This window comes from Gopherus evgoodei, chromosome 8 (genome assembly GCF_007399415.2).
Source record: "Gopherus evgoodei ecotype Sinaloan lineage chromosome 8, rGopEvg1_v1.p, whole genome shotgun sequence".
Lineage (NCBI taxonomy): Eukaryota > Metazoa > Chordata > Testudines > Testudinidae > Gopherus > Gopherus evgoodei.
This window is the reverse complement of record NC_044329.1, coordinates 26,241,101-26,267,535: the sequence shown is the minus strand read 5'-3', so window position 1 is coordinate 26,267,535 and position 26,435 is coordinate 26,241,101.

Here is a 26,435-nt window from a genome sequence, read left to right as displayed (position 1 = left end):
CCCACAGCATCAGTTACCAGTGGTGGGAAGTCATATCTTGGAGAATGGCTCTCAGATCTCCCTGACTGTTTATCAGGGCTCATCTCTTTATGAGGAGATGACAAACCAGCTGAAGCATCCGATGTACCCGAGTCTGACAACTGCTCTCTCTCCATTAGTGGGGCAAACACTACCAGAGAATGGATGCTCCTTCCTGAGAGTGCGACAGAGGAGGTCTCCAGCGACACCAATGCAGTTTTATCCTCCGGTAAAGCAACGTCTCTCAGAAGGACTGGGCCAGAAAGTAGAGGATACTGAAGGTAAGGGAGGAAAACATCCTCTGGTGTAGTGTAAGAATCCATATTGCCCAGCATTCGAGGCATTCTGACAGACAGGGCTGACAGTTCTGACATGACCTGGGTAGTTGTAGCCAGGCAGTTCTTAGGAGGATGGGATGGTATCGAAAAAGCAGGATGTCCAGAACTCCTAGATGGGGCTGGTGAGTGTCAGTCTTTGTGTTTTGGAACTGGAGCCACCAATGCTACGAACGGATTCCTCTTTTTGCATGTTTTATCCTCCAAGTTGGGGGTCTTTTGCAGCTCTAGGTCCCTCAGATCTGTATGCACAGGCTCACCCTGGTTGGAGAGGCTCAGGTTTTTTTTTTCTTTTATGGGCAGATCTGGATGGAGATCTGTCTTTGCGACCATGAGAATGCCCCTTATTCTCATGGGAAATCCAGCAAGAAGAGTCATTGGGCTTAGCAGCTGTAGACTCTGCTCCTAAACTCATGCCCAGAGGGGCACTGCTCACCTGATGAGACTGATGGACGGGGGGGATCTCCCTAGCCCAGATCAGAGTGAGGTCTCATAGCCTTCTCCATAAGGCATTTTCATAATTTAAGCTCATGAGCTTCATGAGTTTGTGGTGGAAAAGAGCAGCAGATGCTGCACTTTGCAGGAATATGCATCTCTCCTAGACAGTAGAGACAGGGTTGGTGTTCGTCACACACTGAGAAGGAGTGAGGACAGGAGGCACAGTTCTTGAACACCAGGACCTTGGTCATAGTCTCAAGCTGCCAGGAGGGAATCCCCAGTAAGGGGGAAAAAGCTACCTATACTAAAAACTCTAACTGTGCTAATATGAACTACAATCTACTTACGCATTTATTTACAGAGTAATAATAGTAAAAGCTGGAGAAACCTGTGGACACAGGGATTTCAACTCAGGCCATGCAGTGGTAAGAAGAAACTGAAGAGGTGTTGACCTTCACTGCTTTCTATGCCCTTGGTCTGGAGCATATAGTGAGCTACTGAGCATGTGCGAGCCAACAGATGCTTTGGTTAGAATTTCTGGTCTTGGGCGCACGGTGCACCTGAGCACTTAGGTGTGGAATATTCATAGGGACCAGCACGCGAAGAAGAATCTTGACATTTGGTACAGTTGCACATTATTGGCTGTTATTGGAGTGGGGGGAAGTAATCCAAATGTAATATTCAACCATTCCACCAGAGGTCACCAAAAGGTCATCAATCTTTTTTATTGGCCATCATCTGTCCAAGTACTCATACACATGTGTTAGAGCTAACAATGTACATAAATTAGAATAATTGCTTCTGTAAGCTGGTGTGGGTAATATTACTTCATTCCATTTGATCCATGTTTTGAAAAAAAAATAAGGAGCACTGCCAGGGGGCTGAAAAGTTACATAGATATGAATAAGAAAAAGATTAAGAAAAGAGCCTCCTTGTATTTATCACTGGTGGCTCTCTTTGATTAATATAAGAAAGCTAAATAACATTTCAATATTTAGAAGTCAGAGCTCAGAGAGAATGACTCAGGCACCCACATTGACAATGTTATCCTCCTCAAGAGAGGACCACTATCAGCTACTGATAAATAACAATGCAAAGAGAGAAATATTAAGTTATAGGTAAGGGAGAGATGTTTTCAGATGAGATATCATTTGAAACAGCAATCAGGCAAAGGAATAGAGAAAGGTAGCCAAGACAGCAGGAGCTGCAAAGGAGAAGGCCCTTGCACCATTAGTGGCGAGGCTGTTCAAAAGTACAGGGCAAAGGCTAGTTCTAGTACAAGGAGCTAGCAGAGGGTAGAGGGTAGTTGCTGAAATCCACTTTGGGGTTGTATGATGGATATCAGAGCTTCTTCCCTATCCTTCCCCCTTAATCCAGTTTATACACGTTCTTGTTCTACTCACAAGGGCTGCATGTGGATAAAATATACGGTTGCAGAGAGATGCCCAGCATCAAAGCCTGTCACAAATCTCTCTTCTCACTTCTGAACTTGTCTGATTTTATTCTGCTAAAAACCTCTGACTTTTGGGTGTCTCCACGTTCCTTTGTATGGGCAAGTACATCACTCACAAGACAGCTGTCGCTGTTTTTCCACACATCGTAATTCAACTTTAAATTAAATTGTATTTAATACTATACAAAAGAACATTCAGAACAATCACAGGTGAATAACTTCATCAGTTCCAACTACCAGGAAAATAGTTTTTTCTTGTTAATCGGCCTCAAATAGATTCGGGGAATGGAATTTTGCATTTTTAGAGTAAACCACTGCATTTTTTTCCAAAGGTATTCACACGAAGAGCATTTTAATTTTCCACACTATAGCTATGTTGACCTTTGAGACCATGCAAAGTAAAGTATTTATGATCCTGGGCTTTTTTATGGTATTGTTTCAATATTTTTTTGTAACATTTGTATTTCTTGCTGATGTTTTTGGCATTAAAAATCACTCAAGCTGTGCTGAAATATAATGCTATTCACTGAACCATAGTATGGAAGGATAATTCAGTTCACAGAGGTTATTCTAACTCATCATGTACACAAAAGCCTCAAAGAAAATGCAGAGGATTCTCAATTCTTACATGTGCACTATTCAGTCTCTCTTCTTTTTCTGAATAACTTGACCTAGAGAAGATTCACTTACATAGAGAAATATGCAGCTTTGTCTGCAGAGCAAGGCAGATAGAACAAAGATCCAAAATGGTCTGAGAGAAATGACTTGTATTGTCTTCCTAGACATCCAATTTCTTTTAATTGTGATTACGGTAACCCCAGGTCTAAAAGAATCACCATTTCTATCTAGTTAGAACAGTGCCAATTATCTAGTGAGTGCTCATCACTTCTCAAGATTCTATAACCAAAGTTACAATAGGTCAATGCTCTAATTTTCCTCTGCACTCTGTTTTGCTTTTCATTTATTTCTATCTTCTCTCTCTTCCTCTACTACTATGCCTTCTCTTCCCTCTTTCTCCACCCTCTTGACTTCCCCTCTTTTTCCTCTTCTTCCTTGCTGCTTTAAGTTGCACCTGTAGAAAAGTCACATGAGAGAAGTGAGATTTGCACTTCATCATGAATTCAGTGAGGTTTGTGGTCATTCTTTCCCGCTCCAGGAAGGAATCCTAAAACTGTGACCTTGTTGCCAAGAAAGTCCTGCCTCTTGCTGTTATAAGCTTTACCATTGCGGATGACAGCTTTGTAATTCCTGAGAAGGTGGGAGTCAGGAAGCTATATGTCTTCTGTGAGATATGCTGCTCTATTCTAGAGAGGTTCATGAAGTTTAAGACTGAAACCTTCAATCTGACCCAGTATTCTGAGAGTCAGAGTGAGCTAGTGTTGCAACTGGATACCAGGTTGATGAGCATTCAGCAGCTGATGTTGCTGAGAAGTCATATCAGCTGCATTTTGCACTAACCCAAGCTTACTTAATGTCAGTGTTCAAAGGGTTAGTGAGCTGCAATAGTCCAGCTTGGAGGTCACAAAGGCAGGGAGTTAAATTTTGCAAATCTCTATTTGTTGGTTGAAGCAAATTGCTGCACCTGAAGACTCTCAAATTCTAGAATATTTGAAAGTATATCCGGATCCAAATTTAACAGCTTGAGCTCTTCTTTACTCTACACTGTCACTACGTCTCTGATAGTCAGACATCCATAAAAATCAAGTCTGAAGGTTATGTTAATACTAGCTTTCCATTCTACTAGCAATCGCTGAAACAAGACTAGACAAATGCAGAGCCATTTCGGTCTTGGCACCAGCTTCTATGCATTTGAGCTATGAATTATAATGGTGTGCTGTATTATACTGACTTTTTCAATATACTGCATGTTGATTGGCTAGCTATTCCACATCAGCCCCAATTATTCTCTATACAATGCTATGAAATGGAGTGCAATTTCTGGCTAGTCAAAACACAGAATATCTAGTAAGTTAAAATAGTGCAAAATGGTGATTCAGTTCAAATATTACAACGTGTATAGATTGAAACATTTATAGTTCTGGCTAAAAATAAGAGAATATTATCGAAAATAAAGAAGAGGGAAACTTAATTCTGTCCCTAATACAACTGGATATAGGTCATAAGCTTTGCATTCTATCTAAGATATCACACCATAAATTTTAAATAATCAATGTCCACTAACGAACCAAGTATTAGATAAGGAGTCCCCCATGCACCTTTATATAGGGCACCATACATTATTAAAGATCAGAAACAAAAGGAAATATTTAAGAGGCTGTTCATTGCATTTTACATTATGTTAATGAGGTCTGATTTCTGAAATATGTATTAATATGCAAGGAGAAAATGACTCATCTGTTTTCTGGTAGTTGTTTGGAAGATTCACAGATTACAGATAAACACACAGATGGATAAAGTGATGTACCAGGTTAAGCAATATAGACACTAAGACATTAAGCACAGAGCTGGTCAAACAATGGGTCTACATTTTCATAAACATTTGTTAAATTTTAATTGGGTTTTGTTCATCTAAATGTAAAAGTTCAATGAAAAAAGTAAACACAATTTTAAATTTGACTTTGACTTGACTTTGGCCAAGACACAAAGGGTATGTCTACACAGCAAAAAAAATGAGTCTCAGAGCTCAGGTCTACAAATTTGGGCTTGCATGACAGTGCTAGAAACAGTTGTGTAGATGTTCAGGTTCAGGCCAGAGCTCAGGCTCTGAAACCCATCCCCTTCCTTCAGCCTCAGAGCCCAAGCCCGAATGTCTACCCAGCTATTTTTAGCACTGTAGTGCAAGCCCAAGTCAGTAAATCTGGGTCTCAGATCCGCTGGGACAGGGGGGCGGTTTGCATTCTAAACCCACAGTTGATTTTGGTTTTGCAATAATTATGAGGCATTTGCAACAAATTGCAATGTGAAAAATGTAAAGAAAACATTAGTTGGAGTCGGACTGGAACTATTAGAAAAGGTAAAAGTCTAGACCCAATCTGAAGGCCTTTCATATGTAGATCTCCCACTAAATTTCCATCAATGCAGGACTGGAAAATTTTGTATTTCTCACATTTCTAGTCAAGATGGTTCTACTGTTGGTATGTTTGCCATAGCTGAATGGGTCATGAAAGATTTACTTATGTTAGCAACAGTAGTTATGATTACTCTCACACTGGGGCTGGAAAGAACTTTTTAAAAATACATTAACATTTGTAGAAGTGGATGTTATTAATAGGCAATACTTAGCCACAGTTACCACACCAGGGTATCTGAAAGCTCACACTTATTCTCAAAGAGAAATATGGTAGCTCCAGTACTGCTGTGCTGTGTAGTCAACACTCATGATATCTGGCATTTTTCTTGCAACCTCAATTCCGTGGTTCAAGAGATTATGTCAGAATCTCAGCTTTAGTTGCAGACAACAGCTGGAAAGTGTGAACAGTAAGCGTTCGAAAAGTAGAAAGCAAATGAAGAGAAACAAAAATGTATTATCTAAAAATCCCAGGATTTTAAGCCAATTTTATTGTATTTTGGGGGCCTGAGTCATGACTCCTAAACATATGGTGTAAGCAATATTGAGGATGGGTACAATAATAGTTGATAAATTCTGAGTTTTAAATGATGCCCTTTAGGGAACAAATTGTAAGTGTTCCTCAACATGCTGCACTGACAATAATTACCTGAGCAAACTGATGTCTGGTCTACACTACGCGTTTAAACCGAATTTAGCAGCATTAAACTGATTTAACCCTGCACCCATCCACACAACGAGGCCCTTTATATCGATATGATGGGCTCTTTAAACCGGTTTCTGTACTCCTCCCCAACGAGAGGAGTAGTGCTGAAATTGGTATTGCCATGTCGGATTAGGGTTAGTGTGGCCGCAAATCGACGGTATTGGCCTCCGGGCGGTATCCCACAGTGCACCATTGTGACCACTCTGGAAAGCAATCTGAACTCGGATGCAGTGGCCAGGTAGACAGGAAAAGCCCCACAAATTTTTGAATTTCATTTCCTGTTTGCCCAGCGTGGAGCTCCGATCAGCACGGGTGGCGATGCAGTCCTAAATCCAAAAAGAGCTCCAGCATGGACCGTACGGGAGATACTGGATCTGATCGCTGTATAGGGAGACAAATCTGTTCTATCACAGCTCCATTACAGAAGACGAAATTACAAAGCATTTGAAAAAATCTCCAGGCTATGATAGACAGAGTCCACAGCACAGTGCTGTGTGACAAGCGTAACGGAAAGCCAAAGATTCAAATGGACGCTCATGGAGGGAGGGAGGGGGTATTGAGGACTCCAGCTATCCCACAGTCCCCACAGTCTCTGAAAAGCATTTGCATTCTTGACTGAGCTCCCAATGCCTGTAGGGTCAAACACATTGTCCGGGGTGGTTCAGGATATATCTCATCAATTAACCCCCCACTCCCACCTGTGAAAGAAAAGGGAAAAAAATCATTTCTTGACTTTTTTCAGTGTCACCGTATGTCTACTCATGCTGCTGGTAGACGCGGTGCTGCGGCACTGAACAGCAGCATCCTCTCCCTTCCTCTCCCCGGTGGCAGATGGTACAGTACAAAATGACTCAATTAGCTTCACTTTTGCTTTACAATTTTTTTAACTAGATTAATACAACTAACAAATAAATCTTGCATTTTATTATCTCTGTGGTTAGTTTTATTGAAAGACTTTTATCAACCATGTGACCTCAAGATAAAAGTGATTTCAGACTGTGAGTGCTCCTGGCTATTCTCGGTTAGGTTGGCCGGGGGTGCCTGGGTAAAAATAGGAATGACTCCTGGTCATTCCCAGAAGATAGTACAGAACGGCTGGTAACCATCTTCATCATAGCAACTGGGGGCTGAGCTCCATCACCCCCCCCCCCATTTCATGTCTAAAGAAAAGATTCTGTACTGCCTGGACTATCATAGCAGCTGAAAGCTACCTCCCCCTCATTTTATCTCACTAAGTCAATGTTTCTTATTCCTGCATTCTTTATTACTTCATCACACAAATGGGGGGACGCTGCAATGGTAGCCCAGGAGGGTTGGGGGAGGAGAGAAGCAACGGGTGGAGCTGTTGCAGGGGCACACCTAGAATGGCATGCAGCTCATCATTTCTGTGGGATCTGACACGGAGCGGCTGTGCTCTCTGGTTCTCTGGTACACTGGTTCTCTAGTACACTTGCCCCATATTCTAGGCAGGACTGACTCTATTTTTAGATCAAACATAAAGGAGGGAATGAAAAGGGGAGTCATTCCCATTTTTGTCTTTGCACCCCCGGCTGACCTCAGCGAAGGCCAGCCAGGAGCACCCATGACAGCAGCAGACGGTACAGAACGACTGATAACCGTCACCTCATCGCCAATTTACAGTGGCATGGCAGATGGTACAATAGGGATGGTAACCGTCTCTGCTACCTTGCAAAGGCAAATGAATGCTGCTGTGTAGCACTGCAGTACTGCATCTGTCAGCAGCATCCAGTACAAATACGGTGACAGTGACAAAAGGCAAAACGTGCTCCATGGTTGCCATGGTATGGTGTCTGCCAGGGCAATCCAGGGAAAAAGGGTGCAAAATGATTGTCTGCCGTTGCTTTCACAGAGCAAGGAATGAGTGATGACATTTATCCAGAATCACCCGCCACACTGTTTTTGCACTATCATGCATTGGGATCTCAACCCAGATAGCTACCCACAATGCAATGCTCCAGAAATCGATGCTAGCCTCGGTACATGGACCCACACCGCCGAATTATTGTGCTTTGTGTGGCCGAGTGCACTCGACTTTATACAATCTGTTTTACAAAACCGGTTTATGTAAAATCGGAATAATCCTGTAGTGTAGATGTACCCTGACATTTAAAGGGGTAGGCTGAATTTGAACTGGGATCTTGAGTTCCCACCCATCTTTGTGTATCATGTCTTGGGTCTCTGTCTCTTTTAAAGACCATCTTGTTGACTTTTCTGGATAACTCCAGCTAGCTCAATGAGTACAGGAAGTCCCTCCCGGGCAATTATGAACTAGGCAGGAAGTTCCTCCTCTCCATGTGTTATACCTCAATAAACATATTCCTGTTCTAACTCTGAATTGGACATGTCTCTGTTTCTTTGACAACACAGAACCTTTAGACTTCACAAGGACAATCCTTTTCTTCCACTCCATAATATGAAACATACCTTTAGAGAATTCACTGAAAGAGGAACAGTTCAAGTAGCATCTTGTGCTTGGTTTTTGGGTTTTTTCCTATTGGGATTTAGTTAGCTTGTTTTTGAAATGTGAAAAATGGTACTTATTATGTGGAGGAATAAGCTCACAGATCACATGAAATACTTTCATAATTCATTCATAAGATTTGCTTTGTCACAGTTATTGATCCATTTGTTATGAGTATGATTACACCATGACTATGAAGCTCCATCTCACCAGCAAATCCGTGCTAATATTTTTAGATGAAATCTCATGGGTCACTTTGAATGTTTTCAGATCATTGCACCAGTTAAAATTAATGAATCTGTGGCATTTCTCACAAAGACAAAATGTGCACAACCTGGGGACTTTGTAGGCTTAAAGTAAAATTTTCAAAAGGGTCTGAATGACTTAGAGGACTACACCCCAGTTTCATGTAATTTAGGTGTTTAGAAGCCTAAATCTCATTGATTTTCCCTGTGACAGGCTCCTACAGTGTCTATGTCGCTTTTGAAAGTGGGATTTAAACACTTTTTTTTTTGGTTTAAATCTAATACTGTCCTATTTGGTAGCCCTTGTGAAATTCTCTCTTTTACCCTGTGCATAGCTGTCTTGCATATCTGTATTTAAAACCAACATCAAAACTGGCAGCCTTACTAACATTTGCTTCAGAGAGACCAAGGATTAAATGGACACGGAGGTAGAACTCTCCTCTCATTTGCAGGGATAGTCCCCCCTTAGAATCTGTTGGCATCTTGGCAGAATAGGGAAGCTTGAACCGCTGCTGCTCATGCTACACTTTTTCTGTGGATAAAAAGTTGGCTTTGATGTTAACAGGCATCTTTCATGAATGCTCAGCTTGCTTAAAAATAAAAGTTCTATGCAACAATATTATAAAGCAACTTTTAAACCCAAACTTTTATGCTGCCTAAATGTCTTTTGTGTTTCTCAGGCTAAAATATATCTTGAAAGCAGGTTTTCAAACTCTAATCGAGTGTATGTTGTCCAGTTTCTGCTCATTTACTTTGGAACACCATCAGCTACGGAGTCATTGCTTCATGGGAATACTTGAAGAAGAATCCATATTGAAAGTTTTGTGATGATTGTTTTACTTTAGATTCATAAAGGGACTGAACAGCTGCAAACTTTATGAGATCTAATCTAAATACCTGCTCCTGTATTTCTGTGCTGGGAGATATTTATATTATCTATTCTGCTCTATACTAACCATCAGGCTGAATGCTCCCTGGAGCTCTGCTGACTCAAAATAATAACTTGTAGGGGAGCTCTAATGACAGAACAAGGGGCAATTATAGACACAGCATGAGGCTTGGAATAACTGTGTGATGTATTTTGTGCAGTTGATTGACCTCATGTTCAAGTTCATTTGTGCTTCACTGTTGTAGATATGGCCTATGCCTCAGGGCATATGATTTGTTAATTTCAATATACAAAGACAGAGCAGATTAGATCAAATCAGATAGCTCAGAGAAAAACAAAGCAGCAACAATGAAAGCAGGATAAGTGATAGCGAGACGTGGGGGCTCTGAAAAAAAAATCCTTTTACTGGCTTCAGAGGACAGAATGGGAAGTTATAAGGATACAGATTATTCATTATTCTTTTTTCTTTAGATAGTCAGAAAGGCTGCTCTCAGGAACTTTTAAAAGTCAATATAAGCTAACTTTAAAAAGGGGGAAAGTTTCTGTGAGAATCAGTCCTTGGACTGTAACATTTCAAAGCAAAATCATTCGACAGTCCTTCTCTCAGGCTAGTGTTGTCAACAGTTCCATATAATAAAGGCTGTCTCTTATTTAAATAAAAAATTTCCTGTCCAATACTAGGTCAATACAAGCCACCTTTTATCCACTATTTCAGAGCTGCCAGGCCCGGAGAGGTCCAGAGTGCCACTCTGGCACCTGAAATGCAGGAAGGAACTGTGCTCCAGCACTTCACTTTGCAAATTGCCGCTGTTTGCCAATTTAATCTGGGTGCATGGGATTGCAGCACCATTCAAATTTGGCCTGGCCACCCCTAACTTGGCATGCAGCACCCAAAGCTGGAGAAATCCTAGGCTAAAGAGAAGGGATTTGCCCCCAGAGGCTCAAGTCAAGACTGGGGATATCTAACCTCTGTTCCTTATTTTTGAAATATACTGTGCTGGCAGTTCTCTCTCCTGATCTTGTCACTCTGAAATACATTCCTGCTGTGATATAATTCACTGACTGACATAGAGGACAGCTTTTCTGATGGGCTGTTTATAATCCTGACTCCAAATATTTTTGCGTTAAAAAAGAACAGAAAAATGTTGGTATACCCTCACCCCATCAATATTAGTGTATACCACTAAATTAACATAAATTCTCTTTTGTGATTATGAACAAAATTACAGAGCGAGTCTAGGCATATAATGATATTGTTTGGAAAACACTGTTCAACAGCTGACATGCATTTCCCAGAAATGTACCTTAGATTCTGAATTGGTTGAATAGGGAGTTCAAAACCAGCACCTGTGTTGGTGAGGACTATTTATGAGCAGTATCATCCATCCACCTTCAGCAATCATTGTCAACATAGATGCTACTTGCAGGTATAAATCCAGGAAACGCAATCTGAGCAATCTAGTTACAAGTCAGTGCACCAAGGAGGAAATTCAAGCTTGATCATGCAAATACATACATACATTCATAAGTTTATTATATGAGTAGTACCACTGTTGCAGGGTCTGAGTCTCATTTACACTAAGGCCCTTTTACATCACTTGGCAGTCTGAAGTATTTTTTAGTTAAAACTTGCAAATCTATTCACATCCAGTTTAATACCACCTTACATTGTCAGAATTAACACAGAGATATACCCATCTCAGAGAGCTAGAAGGGACCTTGAAAGGTCATTGAGTCCAGTCCCCTGCCTTCACTAGTAAGACCAAGTACAGTCCCTGACAGATTTTTGCCCCAGATCCCTAAGGGACCCCCTCAAGGATTGAACTCACAACTCTGGGTTTAGGAGGCCAATGCTCAAACCACTGAGCCATCCCTCTGCCACTGAGTCAAGGGGTTGTATTGTAAATGAGAATCAGGAACTACGTGTGATTGTGCATTTGTAGAATCAAGCCTAAAGTTGGCTTAATATTCAAGTGCTAATGACCATGTTTTCAATAATATGCATCCATACTTTGATACATTTTGATTTGTGTGCATATATATTGAGATTTTGTTTACAAATATGGTATTACTCACACATAATCATGGCCAGCTAGGTACTTAGCTGGCCAAGTGTGCTTTCAGATATCCAATTTGCACACACAGTCATGGTATTTGCCCCATAAATTGGGCATGCACAAATGTGTGCACATATTTTTGAACAGCTGCCACTAAATGGACACTCTCGGGTTAAATGTGACCTAAAATGTAGGTACTGGAAGAATAAACCTTTATAAAGCTAAATCCAATAGATATGTTTCCATGAAATTAATTTTAAAAATCCAATGGAATTTTTACCACATAAACATTTTTCTGCAGTATTAACAACTCAAACATTGCACCAACAATGCAGTGCATCTAATCAGAAACTGACTAGAAGCAAAATTGAAACTCACTACTTTATTTTCATGGTCCAAAACCAAACAAACAGCATGAGCACTGGAAAGTAAATTAGATTTTTAACAATCTATTTTAAAGAGCACAAGTATTAAAAGTATCAGTGGAAAGAAAATAGTTGGGGATTTTAACAAATAAATGTTAAGCTGATAATGTATATATAAAGTTAAAAGTTTGAAATGCTATTATTAACCATAAAATAATATAGTCTAATTCAACAATTGTAAAAGATTTAAATATCTTAGTTATAACCTACACTCACAATGCCAGCAAAAATTTAGGAATAAATTATTTAAACATCTAAGTATCAGAGGGGTAGCCGTGTTAGTCTAGATCTGTAAAAGCAGCAAAGAATCCTGTGGCATTGTTAGTCTATAAGGTGCCACAGGATTCTTTGCTGCTTTTAAACATCTAAGTTACAATTTGATATTTCCCCTTTTCTTGAAGTGCAACAGGGCAAAAACTCCTTTGTGCAACAGGTGTCTTTTTTTTTGAGGGGGGAGGGGCTGTGGTGCTCTATACCTGATCCTCAGGCCTGGTCTACACTGAGGGGGGAATCGATTTAAGATACGCAACTTCAGCTACGAGAATAGTGTAGCTGAAGTCGAAGTATCTTATATTGACTTAGATTGACTTACTTTGCGTCCTCGCAGCACGGGATCGACTGCCGCAGCTCCCCCGTCGACTCCACTTCTGCCTCTCACCCTGGTGGAGTTCCAAAGTCAACGGGGAGTACGTTTAGGGAGCGATGTATCGCATCTAGATGAGACACGGTACATCGATCCTCGACAGATTGATCACTATCCACCGATCTGGTGGGTGGTGTAGACATACCCTCGGTGGAGAATCTCCATCCTAAACAGGGCAGCTCAGTGGCAGCACTCCAGGGCATGAAATCCTAATTAATTAAACCATTGGAGGGCATGTGCTCAGTTTGTTAACTAAAGAAACTAAATGCGGATGTACATTAAGCCTAGTTTCTGGTTTTCCAATATGACAGGGATTCTAGAGAGTTTCGTTTGTGGATGGTTGTGTAAGAAATAGCCAGAGACAGTCTCTTTCCAGAAACATTCCTTTGTAATTTGGGTCTGTAGACTTGCACATATAGGAAAGAGAATGTATATTTCCATAGGCTTAAAACCTAGAACACAGCATCTTGCTTTACCATCCTAAAACACTACCAAAGATAGAGACACTATCAAAATGATCCGTGGAACGAGCATAGCATAGAATAGGGCATATCTATCTATCCACCTATCCCTCTGTCTCTCTTTATATGTATACATACATTGTATAAGAGAGTATATGTTTGCTATAATCTTCCTATGGAGCATGCTCTATTACACAACATTGAAAAGTAATTTAATGCTTATGAAAGGTAACAAACAGCTCTAGAGACTAAAGTCCTTCATTTTTCCATAAAACAGGTACCATTTAGAGAGTACATAGGGCAAACTTGCCACATGCTGCCAGTTCTGCTCCAGAGCAATCACTTTGAGAATCAGAGGATAGTTTAGTCTCCAGGCAACTTGGCTGGATCTGTCAATCACTGCAGACTGATAGAACTGGGAAAGTCTGATATGCATATAATACCACTATGAACTCTGGACTAAAACTACCAATATTTAAAATATATTACTGATGTATGTATGTATTTATTATAAGATCGCACAGTCTGATGGGCATTGTGTAAATAAAAAGAAATACAAATAATAAATCATTTTCAAATAAGCTACCAAAAAGCTGAGAGATGACAACTTCCAGTTACTTCTCTCCTGGGCCAAATTCAAACCAGTGACAGCTAGGAAAGGTCACACACACTGCACAGAGTTCTCGTAAGATACTTTGGCCACCATTTTATCATTTGAAAGGCTGTGCAGAAATTCTTGATATTCTATACATTACTTACAAAAAATTAACTGCATTAAAAGAACATTCAGGTTGCATAATGGAAAGCTCAGAAGTCAGGAACCGGTGACAAAGATAATGCTGCCTGTGCATACTCAGTTCTTCTAGAACCCTGCCTCATGCAGGGCGCAGGATGGACTGTGCTCACCAAAGGAGGCAACTATGAAATATTTCATTTTATCCTCAATGCCCAGTGAGTGGCCCCATATCTCATTACTGCATACCAGCCAAATCCTGCCCAGCATATAGAAGGGTTTTTCTTTCTTTATAGAGCTGTGACACCTCCAGCCTGCCCTGAACTCCCCAAGGCATCCCAGCCTGACCATAGGGGACAGTGTGAAGAGTCCCCAGGAGTGAGGGCAGTGGTTGCTCTGTTTTGTTCCAGACAAACTGAAAAGAAACATTTAGATCTTTCCTCAGAGTTACTGTTCTGTGGGAAATTTTGAGTTTTCTCATTTTCATTCCATTTATTACTCAATGTCTGGTTCTATTTAAATTCTGAGTTCTGACTAGCTCCCCTGGGAGGTCAGGATGCAGTTTTCCCTGTTTTACTGATGGATAAATGAGGCACCAAGAGATGAAGTGGTTTGCTCACAGTTACACAGCAACTCTGTAGCAGAACCAGGAAAACAAAGGCAGTGAAGTGCCTTAGTGGCATGTGAATTCTTCCAGTGTATTCCAGTCCCGTTCACTACACACCATACAAGTTCTGCAGTGGGAGCCTGATCCAAAGGCCATTGAAGTCAGTGGAAAAAGTCCCTTTGATTTTAATAGGTTATGAAAAAAATGTGTTTGTTTAGTCTGGAAAAGAGAAGACTGAGAGGGGACATGATAACTGTTTTCAAGTACATAAAATGTTGTTAAAAGGAGGCGGGAGAAAAAAATTGTTCTTCTTAACCTTTGAGGATAGGACAAGAAGCAATGGGCTTAAATTGCAGCAAGGGCAGTTTAGGCTGGAAATAGGAAAAATTTCCTAATTGTGAGAGTGGTTAAGCACTGGAATAAATTGCCTAGGAAGGTTGAGGAATCTCCATCAATGGGTATTTTTAAGAGCAGGGTAGATAAAAACTTGACAGGAATCATCTAGTTCAGGGATCAGCAACCTTTGGCATGTGATTTGCCGGGGTAAGCCCCCTGCCGGGCCAGGCCTGTTTGTTTACCTGCCACATCTGCAGGATCAGCTGATCGAAGCTCCCACTGGCTGCAGTTCGCTGCTCCAGGCCAATGGGGACTGAAGGAAGCGGCGGCCAGCACAACTCTTGGCCCACGCCACTTCCTGCAGCTCCCATTGGCCTGGAGCAGTGAACCGTGGCCAGTGGAATCCACTATCAGCTGAACCTGCAGATGCAGCAGGTAAACAAACTGGCCCAATCCACCAGGGTGCCTACCCTGGCAAGCCACGTGCCAAAGGTTGCTGATCCCTAGTCTAGATAATACTTAGATAATACTGCCTTGAGTGCAGGAGACTGGACTAGATGACCTCTCAAGTTCCCTTCCAGTTCTATGATTCTATGAGCAGGCTCTGAATGACAAAAGGTTGCAATGGACACCATCACATTCACAAAATACCATATAATGCATGAAGTTCCAAGGTGCTGTGGATCCTAAACTATTCACTACACAGCCATGCCTAATTCACTTTCCATCATGCAAACTGGATGAGACAAAAGGTCCTCCCACGGAAAAGCAGCATGGCATCATGGAATAAAATACTTTATTTTTTTAGTGCGTTATTTTGTAACCTATAGATATTTTTAATGGAGTTTCCTACATCTTTAAAAAAGAAAAATGAAGAAGGAAAGAAATTCCACCATGTTTAACTGTTTGCTAGACAGAAGCAGAATGCCCCATACTGCCTGGAATGTGCAATTGATCAGACAGGAACCATGCAAGCTCATCTACATACAGCTAGCCAAAACATTTCCAATTTTGAATTTTTGGATGAAAAATTGACCCATTTTTGGTACACATTTTAGCCAAAAATGCATTCTGTTTCTCTTTTTTTTTTGACAAACTTCAGAGCTGGTCAAAACATTTAAACTTTTGAAACATTTTAAGAAGAAAAGGATACAGTTTTCAAGTAAATTTTCATTATCCCCCCCACCATTTTTAACTACCTCTACTTCCATATAATAGAAAAGAAGGCAGACCTGTTTTGAAGCCTGTCTCCTACTTTGCACAACTCCACTGAGCCTTTCCTAAACTATGCACACGTGCCCAGAACAAATAGAAGGTGTGACAAAGTTCCTCCTCCTTAGTGGGTCCTGCGCTTATTGGCAGATTTGCTTTCCTCACAGATTCACCCTGTGGGTTGGGACCTTCCCCTCTGGTAGAAGCCACAGTCTAGTCAATTCTTCCTGTGTTTGATCAGGAGTTGGGAGGTATGGGGGGATCTCAAGCCTGCCCACTACTCCAGGTTCCAGCCCAGGGCCCTGTAGACTGCAGCTGTCTAGAGTGCCTCCTGGTACAGTTACATGAGAGCTACAACTCCCTGGGCTACTTCTGCATGGCCTCCTCCCAACACTTTCTTTGTCCTCACAACCAGACCTTCCTCCTGATGTCTGATAACACTTGTACTTCTCAGTCCTCCAGCAGTATGCCTACTCACTCTCAGTTCCTTGCATGCATTTCCTCTCCTCTGGCTCCCTGGCTCCTTTGGGCCTGACTGGAGTGAGCCTTTTTATAGCATCAGATGGGCCCTTAATTAGAGTTAGGTGCTTAACAGCCTCACCTGACTCTTAGCAGGTTAATTGGAGTCAGGTGTTCTCATTAGCCTGGAGCAGCCCCTGCTCTGGTCACTCAGAGAACCGAAAACTGCTTATCCAGTGGCCAGTCTACTACTTTGCTGTTCCCAACTGGCCTGGGTTTATCACAAAGCCTGGTAGACCATTGGAGACTGTGTCACAAAATCCAATACATAAGCACAAAGAATACTTTTGAAATTCCCTATAACTTTGACAAATCACCATCAGTTTTTAAATAAACCCAACAAAAGGCACATCTGCAAATTAAGAACTACCTATGTCCAATTTGAAGTTTCTACCATCTACCACCTTCCTGCTAGATCTGTTCAACAACATTACAAACATTTTTATTTAGTTATACTGGAAAGCCTGTAATTTTTTCACTTTAATGAAAAATAGATTAATACAGTTTAGATTTATTTCCCCTCCCCTCCAAAAAAAAAAAGAAGGTATTCCATGACTGAGAAATGTCAGCCAGGAAGGTGTAACACTAAAAAATGTTCTAAGAAACAGAAGAATGACCCCTTAGAATGGAAATGCTTGGCCATCCTTAACTATAGGCATCACTGTGCACTTCACACATACATCATCTTTGAAAAGAAAGGCTGCACTTTAGTGAATAGTCCTTGCATTCAGGCTCAATTCTCCCCTCTTCTACTTGGCAGAGGAGAAATGGGGGCAATCCAAGGAAAGGTCATATCTCCACGATCCAGTGGTGGCTCAGTCCTGGTATTAGTTACAGCAGTTTAGGAGCCCCTCTAATTTACTATGCTGGCATAAGGTTCCTCCTCATCCCCTCAAAACCCCAATACATCCTTTACATCAAGTGAGCGTGAGGTGACTGGTGTTGGAGCTACCTCTGCAAATCTTATACCAGTGAGGAGTTTCCCTCATCCAGGAGAACTCAGGCCATTTACAGCTAGAATCCAGCCTCTTTTCACTGATGCACAATTCACAGATTCTTATCTGGCCCACAGTCTTGGATGCAGGCAAAACTCCCACTAATCTATGGGAACAGAATCTAGGCATAAATCATTCTGGGATTTTTCTGCTTAAAGGGGCCTATAGAAATGAAACATTTTTTGTTAATTATTAAACATAGTTAATATCTATCAGGACCCAGAGTTTCATCTGATAAAGTCTCTTGCTGTTGTGTTTTGTTTTTTGGTTTTTTTTATAAGAGGATTGATTGATTTATTGACTTGTATAATAAGAATTACACAGATAAACTGTACAATGCTGCGGTCTGAGACTGGATTTCTTTTTATCCCTATCATGAGAATGTCAGCGAGCCTATTTCTCTTATTTTAAAGGTCAATTTCTGATTACAATCTGGACTGAAATGAAATAATTTAATGAGACATATCCCAAAGATATGAAATCCTTTTTACTTCTGTAGGGCCACTTTGTTCACTAATCTGACATATGCTGCAACATGCTACCTAAAATGACCTTTCTTACAGTTAATGAGGATAAGATCTCGTTATGTACAACTTTATTTATGTCAACATTGACTGAAGATTAATGTGAAAAAATGCCTTTGACTATGGGTTTGAAGTCTGCTTTTTCTCTGCTTTCCAGCTGAAGCTTGTCTTTGGTCATTTTCACCTACTCAGTTCAACACTAATGAGTTGTTTCTCCCCTAGCCCAAGCTGCAACTTCAAAGCGCTGTCTACACAGCTATTTTTAGAATGCTAGTGCCAGCCCTACTAGCCCAAGTCTGTCAACCCATGCTGGAAGGCTCACTGCTATGGGCTGTGTAGACATACCCTGAATGGCAGTAGAACCACTCTTCAGCCACTGTTGTCACCTCAGCTTTGGAGCAGCTCTGCACAGGGGAGGAAGGCTGGCAAATCCACAGGCACCGAATCGCCAGTCTAGGTCTGCTAGTCTCTCTCAAAGCTTTGTGTGGCAAGGTACGGAGAGCGCCCACAGAGCTGCATTCCAGGGTGGGCATACGATCCAAATCCTGCTCATTCTATGTTCAGCAGCATGTGCCTCTTATTACACTTATGAAGCCCATGTCCCCAGAGCATCCTTTCCAATATGTTTGTGATGGGGAGGGCAATGTTTTTAATTCTGTGGTTAATTTCTATCAGCATGTGCTGTTGGTTATGCAGCTAGGTCCAGAATTTCAGAAGTGCTTTCCCTTTTTAATATGGGCCATGTGGCAGCCTCATTTCTGTGCCTACTACTAATGATCTCTCCACATAAATCCTTTTACTTAGAATTTACATACCCACTACAATCTACCTACATGGTATCAACTGCAGAATCAGAGCCTTGATTTGTAGAGGCCACCAGGTACCTAGAAGGTTAAATTGAAAGGTTTATGATCACAGTTAGCTGCATGCACAATATAGGCACAAACACAAGAGAACACATAAAATGCCAGGACATCACTGTCAGATACAATGGATGGCCATACAGAGGAGCATACGGAGGACAAATTAATAATGGACATATAGCTGCAAAAAGACTGGGTTAAATCCTAAATCAGACAAATACACTGTCAAAATAGAGTGACAAATCTTGATCTTCTTACTAAGCAAGTAGCACGTCTAATTTAAAAAAGATCTGTTTGCCCATGAGATAGGAGCAGGGTTTGGTCCAAGAGGTTTAAGAGCCCAGTCTACTCTCACCTTTTTGCAGTCCAGCTGCCAGCAAATCAAGAATGCTGTGTCACCACCTCTGTGTACTGCTTCAGCTGAGTAAGCAGGAAAAAAACACTGCTTTGTACATTTCCGTACAGCTGCCAATGGGGAAAATCTGATCATACATTTAATCTACTGAGTAATGTCCAACTTTACTGACAGACATAATGTTACAAAATTCCTTCACAACACAATTACAGCACCAGAGTCCTGACACTCACCATTGTTGCTGCCGTGTGTGGCTGGGTTTTTTTCAGTCCAATCTTTGGTAACCCACTGGATTTGTTCCAGTGTCATTGTGGTGCCATGTGCTCAGCTTCTCGAGTCAACGTCACAGAGGTGAGAGGTACACTAACATTTGAAAATAACACCAGATCGTTGTAAGATCCAGCCCCCTCCAAGGGAAATCTCCCACCTGGTAGGGCTTGAACTGAGAAATCTCAGATTGTCAGAGTCCTGCCTCTTGAGCTAAAGAAAAATCTCCCTCATCAGTCATCAGGCACCCTCTGTGAACCCTCCTGTGGTTAGAGGGTATCAACATTAAGCCTGAAAGCAAAAAACAAATAGAGAAAGATGTTAATGAAAGGTATAATTAGAGGACAAAGAGTTTGTCTTTTGCCAACTCCTCACTACCCATTTGGCTATTTCCAAAGAAAATTGCATTTAAAAATTAGAAAAGAAATCAACCGTCTCCACTGAAACATCCTCTTTGTTTCTTTACAAGGTGACTGAGTTCACTTCTTGTTCCTAAGGATAACTGGAAGAGTCTAGGAAGGCAGAAGGTAATAACAAGGCAGTGACCTCTGTGTTGCTTTATAGATTCACAACAAAGCATCATTATTGTCATGATTTTAAAGAATTTTCCAAGGCTCAGAATACAGTTGCTATAAGGAATAAAAAACAAGCATCCCTTTGAGAACAACAGATGGCATCCAAGGTGACTTGTCTCCCAAACAGGTATGTATTTGTTTTCACTTGTTTGAAAATAGCCATCATTTATCCAGGTTTGTTCAGCAGGTCCTTAATGGCATTGCCTCCATCAATGAATAAAAAAAGAATTGATGGCAAAAATAAAATGTAAAACTGCAAGTTTAACTTCTTTTGCCTCTCAGCAAATCTGAACCCTTGAGGGCTGCAAAAAACCTCTGTGAAAATAAAAAGTAACAGCACTCTTGATAAAAACTATACATTTCAGTGGATTCTAGATTCAAGATAAGGGAACAGTAATGCCTTTGCCACCCTATTCCCCCACCACACACACACTGAGATTGCAGTGTAAAACAAACTTACCTCACTGCACCATCTGGGTAAAAATAAGTTGTGTAACCAGCAAGGATGTTAAAAATGGGCAATAGTGACACACAAAGAGAAGTGCCACTGCAAATGGCTTGTTACAATGCTTTGTCACTCACTGTAGTCTTATGCTGATTGCAGGACTGGGAAACAGAGCTCCTGGGGTCTATTCTGGACACTGCAAATGACTCTGGGCATTCAATCAAAGGCAAATCCTGCCCCTGACACCTCAATAACAGAGGATCTCCCTGACAGTGGAACTGAAGGGTTTCTACTGATATGGGAGACTGGTTAGAAATAAGAGGGTGCTCGCACAGAGCTTGCACTAACTATGGGTTGTAGTAAGAAGAGAGCCTGAGACATAAGCCCTTGTATCAGAGGCCTGGTATGAGGCAGGACCTGCCCACAGAATCTGTCAAGAACATGGCTGATATTGCAGAAATACACATTCCTAAGAAGTGCTAGTCACAGAGTCCTCAAGCAAACACATCCCAATGTTAAGTGGTACATCCGGATCTCAAGGACGGTACAAAAACATTCCCCAAGGATAACGAGAACATAGTGACCCCTCCTAAAAGATAAGGTCAGGATGACAGTATTTAATAGAGATGTTTTAATTCAACCAATATGTACAAGATAGGTCATAACTAGTGACATCAGGGGGCAATAACTATGTCAAAGGGGCAGTACTAATTTGTTTGTATCAGAGTATAAAGATGTATCTCAGAAGGAGTATCTTTGTTTGGCCTTAGGGAGGAATGGAACATCCTGCCATTCACTAGTAGAGTGGTCTGGTAGAATCTGTGGGATACTAATACAGTACCATGCTTTGTCGACAATAAATCTGGCTCAGTGCCTTCGTCCCTTAATGGATCTTGTGGTCATTGGGTGGTGCAGGACTGGGGCGGCACACAAAGGGAACATACACACAGCCAAACATCTATCAACATCTAACCACACAGGTAGTATAGAGCTTTGCTACACACATACTTTCTGCACAGCAAGGGAGAACTATGGGACAGGACCAAAGGATTCTGCCCACACACTGGGCTGAGAAATGAGCTGTGGAGGCTACTTGAACCATTGAACTATGTGACCCAAGAACTATGTGATCCAGAAAAGGGCACAGGGGTACACAGAGTACAGGGATCCCCAGGGTTCACCAAAAGCTAGTCACAATGATAACCTGTGTCACACATAAACATTGAGAGAGAGATAAGTATGGAAAATATGTGAGGAATTATGGATTTATGCTGAAAATTCTGTCCTCTACATCTGTAGTTAAAAGCAGGCCACTCAAAGGAAGCATGTCTTGATACACACTCGTCCAAGACTGGGGATGGGAGGTACTGATCTCCAGGGTGGATGTCTGTATATTGTATGTTATTTAGTAGGAGTCTACCTGCATTCTAAATCATTGTAATGAAGAGCTGGTGGAGGCAATTACCAGAAAGAAGTAAACAGTGTCAGACGGTCCATATTTTGAGGTGAACATCAACAGTCTGTTTGGGTATACACCTCTTCCTCGATATAATGCCACCCGATATAACACGGTAAAGCAGTGCTGTGGGGGGGCGGGGCTGCGCACTCCGGTGGATCAAAGCAAGTTCAATATAACATGATTTCACCTATAACACAGTAAGATTTTTTTGGCTCCCAAGGACAGCGTTATATCGAGGTAGAGGTGTATTAGAGGGTGCAAAAAGACAAAGCATTCTTTCAATCTGTGAGGACAAGCTGGAAGAGGGCCTGAGAAAGTATTTCAACCAAACTGGTTGAGAAAGCTGGAGAAAGAACCTGGGGTAAGCTATCTTGTAAGCGATAGGGCATGCCTTGTTAGTTAAGTTTAGTATTTAGAAAGCATGCCATAATGTTGTTTTATATGTAACAATTTGTTCCCATCTCTTATAATGGTTTTTATTTGAATCATTGTTCTTCCTTAAACACATTTCCTTTTGTTTTATATTGCGCTCCAGTGTTGCGTGTAATACAGGATGGGTGGTCTAAGGTTAAACTGGGATACACTGTTCCTTTGGGAGCAGAGGATCTAACATTTCTGTGGGGACCCAGTTGTCAGGGACTATTTAACATATGGGGACACTTTGAAAGGACTTGAGAGCTGGGATGCACCTGGGTACATCTGTTGTTCAACCTGCAGGACAAAGACAGGGCTGGTGTAGCCCAGACCAGAGTGCATGAGTAGCTGACAGGCTGGTTCTGTTAGGGAGCTAAGACCCAGCTAGTACAGGCAAGACTCCCTTATCCTGGAGACAGAAAATAATAAGATGATTCACTGTGCTGGGTGCCCCAAGAAGTGTCACAAGCTGCAGTAGCCTTTGTGCTATGCCTACTGGAGAAGTATTCCTTCCCCTAACTCCTCCTGAGCATCTGCTCAGTGCCAGGTCCAGCCAAATTACTAATGCTGCTGTCATAAACAGATAGCTAAGGGTTAATGTCTCTTTCACCTGGAGCACCTGACCAGAGGACCAATCAGGAAACCGGATTTTTTCAACTTTGGGTGGAGGGAATTGTGTGTCTGGGGTCTTTGTTTTCTGGCTGACTGCTTTCTCTGAGCTTTGGAGAAGTAGTTCTGTTTTCTAATCTTTTGTTTCTAAGTGTAAGGACCAAGAGATCAGATAGTAAGTTATATGGTTTCTTTTCTTTGGTATTTGCATGAATATAAGTGCTGGAGTGCTTTGATTTGTATTCTTTTTGAATAAGGCTGTTTATTCATATTTCTTTTAAGCAATTGACCCTGTATTGTATCATCTTAATACAGAGAGACCATTTGTATTTTTTCTTTCTTTTTTATATAAAGCTTTCTTTTAAGACCTGTTGGAGTTTTTCTTTACTTCAGGGAAATTGAGTCTGTACTCACCAGGGAATTGGTGGGAGGAAGAAATCAGGGGAGATCTGTGTGTGTTGAAGTGGCTAGCCTGATTTTGCATTCCCTCTGGGTGAAGAGGAAAGTACTTTTTGTTCCAGGACTGGGAACAGAGAGGGGGAGTCACTCTGTTTGGATTCACAGAGCTTGTGTCTGTGTATCTCTCCAGGAGCACCTGGAGGGGGGAAGGGAAAAAGGATTATTTCCCTTTGTTGTGAGACTCAAGGGATTTGGGTCTTGGGGTCCCCAGGGAAGGTTTTTCAGGGGGACCAGAGTGCCCCAAAACACTCTAACTTTTTGGGTGGTGGCAGCAAGTACCAGGTCCAAGCTGGTAGCTAAGCTTGGAGGTTTTCATGCTAACCCCCATATTTTGGACGCTAAGGTCCAGATCTGGGATATAAGGTTATTGACATGAGTGGCAGTGGGTGGGAGATAGACAGAATCCAGAAGCCAGTAGGAATATTATATTTTTCTTTTCTCTGCTAAGGGCTTTTTAGCAGAGAGAAACAGTTTGGTTTTAAAAGGGAACCAGAGAGAATTTTTTTTTTCTGCTCTCTCTGGCAGTTTGTGGCTTGCATGTTAAGCAAGAAGTCGTTAAGGGCTATCACGAGTCTTTTGTCACACAATAGCACTCCCATTGAGAGTCATACCAGCACTATATAAATGCAAATAAAGTGGTTTTTCAGGTTTACTTAACATTGAAGATTAGCTAAAGGCACTGTTGCTAGGCAGACTTCAGGAGGCAACAGAGAGCCTGCAGTTCAGAAGAGAAACACCGGAGGGCACCCCAACACAAGAAAACAGAAACCATGTCTACCAAGGCAAAAATTGAGGCCGAAGACCAATTCAGAGAAGCTTAACACAGGCGACAACTGGAGCTGAAAGAAAAGGAAGAAAGCATCAAACTGGCAGCCTTCCAAAGAGAACAGGCAGCCCAAGAGGCAGCACACAAAAGAAAACTAGAAGAAGAAGAGGTGGCCTACCGAAGGAAACAAGCAGAAGAAGAAGCGGCCCACCGCCGAGACATGGAAAAACACCAAAAAGAAATGGAAAAACACCAAAAAGAAATGGAAAAACACCAAAAAGAAATGGAAAAACAACAAAAAGAGAATGAAGAGAAGCAAAAACAGAGAAAACATGAACTGGAGTTGGCAAAAGCTGGGCTGCATGTGCCAGCCAACCCTCACAACCCGGCGCCAATTATTGCTCCACAGCACAGGAAATTTCCCACCTACAAGGCAGGCGATGACACCGAGGCCTTCTTGGAAAATTTTGAAAGAGCCTGTCTTGGGTACAGCATCCCCGAAGACCAGTACATGGTAGAATTAAGGCCACAACTCAGTGGACCTTTAGCAGAAGTGGCAGCTGAAATGCCTAAGCAGCAAATGAATGACTATAAACTTTTTCAAACCAAGGCCAGATACAGGATGGGGATAACCCCAGATCATGCCCGTCGGCGCTTCAGAACTTAAAAGTGGAAACCAGAGGTGTCATTTCCCAAACACGCCTACTACATTGCAAAAAACTATGAGGCCTGGATAACAGGAAACAACATTCAAACCTTGGAAGAACTGAACCTCCTCATACAAATGGAGCAGTTCTTGGATGGTGTTCCTGAAGACATCACATGGTACATACAAGATGGAAAACCCAAAGATCTCGCTGAGGCGGGGGAGATTGGAGCCAAATGGATGGAACTGGCAGAAAGCAAGAAAGCTACTGTCAAGGGGAACGATTACTCCAGGGGGCACACAGACCATAAACCCTACAACTGAGGACAGCCAAAGACCCCACATACCACCCAAGTAAAGCCACAGACACCCTACCCTTCCACCTCACCAGTCTCCAGTAACTCACCTCGGCCCAGTGACCCATCAGATGGAAGATGCTTTAAGTGTAATGAACTGGGACATATCAAGGCCAACTGTCCCAAGAACACCATGCGAGTGCAATTCATTACACCACCATCACACCAAAGATCCCCAGGCCCGGATGCCTCTCAAATACCCTTGGAGCGAAGGGAAAATTTGAGAGTGGGCGGAAAGAAGGTTACTGCTTGGAGAGACACGGGGGCACAAGTGTCAGCTATCCACCAATCCTTCGTTGACCCCAAACTCATCAACCCAAAGGCCAAAGTTACAATTTACCCCTTCATGTCACAAGCTGTAGACTTGCCTACAGCTCAACTGCCTGTCCAGTACAAAGGCTGGTCAGGAATGTGGACTTTTGCAGTCTATGACAATTATCCTATCCCCATGCTACTGGGGAAAGACTTGGCCAACCAGGTGAGGCGGGCCAAGAGAGTGGGAATGGTTACACGTAGCCAAACCAGGCAAGCTTCCAGACCCATTCCTGTTCCTGAGCCGTCCACAGAGGCCCCGTCTGTGTTACCAGAGACCCAGACAGAGGTAGTGGACCCGGATTCCATGCCTACCACTGAAACAGCCACAGCATCTCCAGTCCCAGGCCTGGAACTGGAACAGCAACCAGCACCAGCAAGTGCAACCACATCTTCAAACTCAACGCCAGAGGGCTCCAGCGAGCCAGAACTGGCGGAAACAACAGACAGCCATACCCAAAAGGCTCAGCCAGAGCCTGAAAAACCCTCAGGTGCACCAGCAGAGAGCGGTTCACCAGCAACGGAAACAACCCCATCACTTACATCGCTTCCAGAGGGACCAAGCCCAAGTCCACAGTCTGAGGAAGAACTGGTGACCCCAGCCTCAAGGGAACAGTTCCAGGCTGAGCAGGAAGCAGATGACAACCTTCAGAAAGCTTGGGCGGCAGCACGAAGCACCCCACCGCCTCTCAGCTCTTCTAATCGATCCCGGTTTGTTATAGACCAAGGACTTTTATACAAGGAAATTCTTTCTGGTGGACACCGGGAAGAATGGCAGCCGCAAAAACAGTTGGTGGTTCCAA